Below are 3,832 nucleotides of genomic sequence, written 5' to 3'. Positions count from 1 at the left end.
AATAGGAATTAGAAGTGAAAAGAGAATAAAGATCAAATAGGCAACATAATGTAATTTAGTATTAAAAAAGATAAAAAAAAAAGGCTAGACACTTATTTTAAAGGTTTTGGTCTAAAATAGGGCCAACGGGCACAAAATTACAAATGGGCCCAATTGGGTCCAAACCCATGATATATAAGTCCTTCACTCAACCCATTTCAACTAATTTCTTTCCCAAAGTGAGAGAGAGCAACGCACAAGAGAGAAGAGAGGTGCCTTAAAGCACTATTCATCCCAAACTTCAAACCCACATAACTTTCAATCCGTAACTCCGATTCAGTCACTAATGGCGACCACTTTTTTGGTCGTTAAATTGGTCATTGAGAAAATAGGTCGCTAAATAGCAACTAACTTTTTGGTCGCTAAATTGGTCGCTGATAAAATTGGTCGCTAATGCCTGACTTGAAAATCTAAAATCGGTCGCTAAATCAGTCACTGTTACTAATTTTCTAATTATAGATTTTTACAAATTTCACATATATCACTATTAAAACTTGATTTTCATAAGTAACTATATTTCAACAAAATATAAAAAAATCAAACATAGATCAATTTTTCAAATAAATACAAAAAATATTCACAATATCTATATCAAAATATAGAAATTAAAAGAGACAAAATTCATAAATATATCAAATTTATGATCCATAATCCAAATGTATATTGATGGCTTTATAGTCAATGGCCCCAAATGAATGCAAAAAGCAAGTAAAGAAAAAAATTCTATTTACATAAAGTAAAAAAATCCTTGAGAAAACTAAGACAGACCCTCTTCCATGCCTCCTTATTTGGCTCCTAAAGTGCAACCTTTCTCCCTTGCTTCCACAGCCAAAGTATCCTATCATGTTACAAATAATAAATTAAAATCATACTCCAAATTTGTCGAACATTTTAGTCTCTAACAAATTTAATTTTCCAAATAGTCTTCATATTAATTTTTGTTTTGTAGCCAGAAAAATATGTATATAGAACTAAAATAGAAGATGGAACAACTACATACCATAATGTAATCTTTTTTAAGAAGGAAATCAATAAGGTGCAACAGAATGCCTTTAGAGTATTTAGGATGGCCTTGGATTCCCATGATGTGATCTCCATATCTAAACATCTCAATTCCAGCTTCTCTGACCAAGCAATCATCTCTGCCTTAGTTGGGAGCTCTTTTACCTAAAATAATTAAATCTCATAACATCATCAATTAATTATATTATAAAATCTTAGAGTAAACATATATAATTAGACACACATGCATGATGCAATAAGCATAAAAAACATAGATGAAGGAATGTCTTAACCTACATCAAAACCCAAAGAAATCAAATGTGTGATCTCGGATACTCATATAACAATGGCCAAAATAACTTAACATACTTATACTACATAGATAAAGGATGCTTTATACTCCTTCAAATTAACAACATTGCACTGCTACTCCAAACCACTCAAAGATATTCTAATAAAACATTAAAAATGGATCTCACTCACTAAAGCAAATTAGAAAACCCTAATGTGATTAAAAGAAGGTATATCCTGGCATAAAAACCAAGATTATCTTATAAAATTGAAAAATAAAATAAAATAAAAGTGTCATTCTATCCAAGATAAAAATTGTTCAACTCAGAAGCATGTTGCAATACCTGTGACAACAATAGCCTTACCACCATCTTTCCGTGAAGCATCATCAAAACTCTCCTTCAAACTATGCAATACTGGAGAAAGAGAGGAGGTGGAGCAGACATAATACAGGTTAACCACATGATGTAAAACAGAGAATCATAGAAAAGAATCTGCATAGTGAAAGGTCAAGATTCCAAAGAATGCTATTGCATTATCCTTAATTTTGAGAATAGAGCAACCCAAGCATAAAAAGCATGTGATGAATTCAATATGCATTAAACTCCACATCCTCTAGTGTGGACCATTCTCAATTAGAGTCAACACAATTCAATTGTTATGGGAAATAAAAAGAACGCACGCACATTGTTGGAATTAATAGCATCACTAATCAATTTATTAATTCGTTTGACTTGATAAAGTATTTTAAGTCACACTTGGCATAATATTGGCAATTAGAATATATTTAATCATTAAGCATTAGAGGGAGAACAATATTTGATTATTTTTAATCAACAATAATATAATAAGCAAATCAGAAATGGATCTCACTGAGTTTTCCTTCTTGTGAACAACAACAACTTCTACACCGTACGATAAAACGTAAACATGCCCCATATTCAATCATTTATTAACCAAATCCTTAGTATGATCTATACATAAAATTTAATTTTATGGACTGAGTATAATATTTTAATGATTAATTGCTTAATCCACCTCATCAGCAGCAGCTTTATCATTCTTAATAATTACAGTGACTTTTTCCCCATCATCAAGGTTTGGGACTTCATATCTAACAAAATTAGGACTATTGTTCCATATAATCAAAGGGTTCTCCTAAGTTGCATTTGATCCATTAACATTCTCCTTATTATTGAACCTTGTTTTCTGAGATAAACGCAATGGCAACAAACAAATCCATACAATTACAATAAAAGAATACTAAAATAAGTATAACAACCAAAATTAGGTGATTATGCAGACAATAACCAATAAAATTTGTAACTACACATTAACAACATTCTTTCTCAACAAACCATAGTACTCCTTAATCCTCATTTTCAACTAAAGAAACATCCAATTAATTAATTAGTTAATTAATAATCAGTATTAAGTGGCAAGTGGTGAATTCCTAATCTCTTAACTTCTTACCAACTGAGGCCAGGCATCAATGACACATGCTTCCATGGTGTTTAGCAAACACTCATATTTTCCACGCTGCACCAAGTCCTTCCTCAGATTGTATGCAACAACAAGAAGCAAAGTTTTGCAACAAAAATTGTATGCTTGTTTTTTGATTCGAAGTACAATTTCAAAATCAGTAAAAATAGAACTATTAATTACATATAGAAAATTGATCAAACATAGCAAAACTCAAATCGACGGGGAGAGAAGGAGAATACCTTCTTGTGACGGAGCAATAAGGAAAGGCGATGTGTGTTAGAAGCGGTAGCGGAGAGTGAGATTGAGATCTTGTTAGAGTGAGATTGAGATCGAGGTGAGAGAAATTATAAGAGCTTGACAGTGGGAAGAAGGTGATAGTCGGTGAGCCAGCGACAAAGAAGGTGAAAGACGGTGAGCCAGTGACGAAGAAGGTTGAAGGCTTCAGGCAGTAGACGACGAAGGTTGAAGGCTTCAGCCAGTGACCAAAAGAACCAAAGACGAAATTTTTTGTTTTGGTTGCTAGATCTGTTGCTAAACTAAAAAATAGCGACCGACTTCATTTTAGAAAAAAAAAATTAACGGTCGCCAAATCAGTTGTTATTAGTGACAATTTTCGTTCGTCGCTAAAATTGGCCGTTGAATAAAAATTATCGGCCGTTTTAGCGACTTTGGTCCTATAAATCTTATTTCGATTGCTAAATCAGTCGCTGTTAGCGATCAATTTTTTCGGTCACTATTCTAGTATTTTTTTGTAATATTTTAGTAGTATAATAATCAACCACCAAAATAATAAAATATGTTTTCAACAGAATAATAAATACTTTTTTCGACATTGTAATCAAACCTTCTTTGCAAAAATAATCCAATAAAACTTTTGAGGAACACAAAAGACTAACCACACCACTATACTTTTTGTAATTTTATTCTTAATTTTTTTATAAATATGAATCCTGTTCAATTATATTGTTTATAAAATTTATTATAATGATAACTAAATTGGATTTTATTTTTTTAT

At 31.5% G+C, this 3,832-nt stretch overlaps 1 long non-coding RNA gene across 4 annotated transcripts; it reads right to left on the bottom strand.

Moving 5' to 3' along the window:
* On the bottom strand, positions 641–3,364 carry LOC107629253. 4 transcript variants are annotated; one of them, XR_001617937.2, is made up of 5 exons: positions 3,057–3,364; positions 2,806–2,883; positions 1,677–1,748; positions 1,040–1,206; positions 641–877 (listed from the first exon to the last, which is right to left on the bottom strand). It is a non-coding gene; the product is annotated as an uncharacterized LOC107629253 (long non-coding RNA). The 4 variants fall into 4 exon arrangements; XR_002360499.1 differs by having other exon boundaries at positions 2,806–2,871; positions 3,057–3,356; XR_001617936.2 differs by having other exon boundaries at positions 2,806–2,939; positions 3,057–3,347.

This window comes from Arachis ipaensis, chromosome B01 (genome assembly GCF_000816755.2).
Source record: "Arachis ipaensis cultivar K30076 chromosome B01, Araip1.1, whole genome shotgun sequence".
In the NCBI taxonomy this organism is placed as follows: domain Eukaryota; kingdom Viridiplantae; phylum Streptophyta; class Magnoliopsida; order Fabales; family Fabaceae; genus Arachis; species Arachis ipaensis.
The sequence above is the reverse complement of the archived record's forward strand: the minus strand, read 5'-3'. Positions and strand labels throughout refer to the sequence as shown.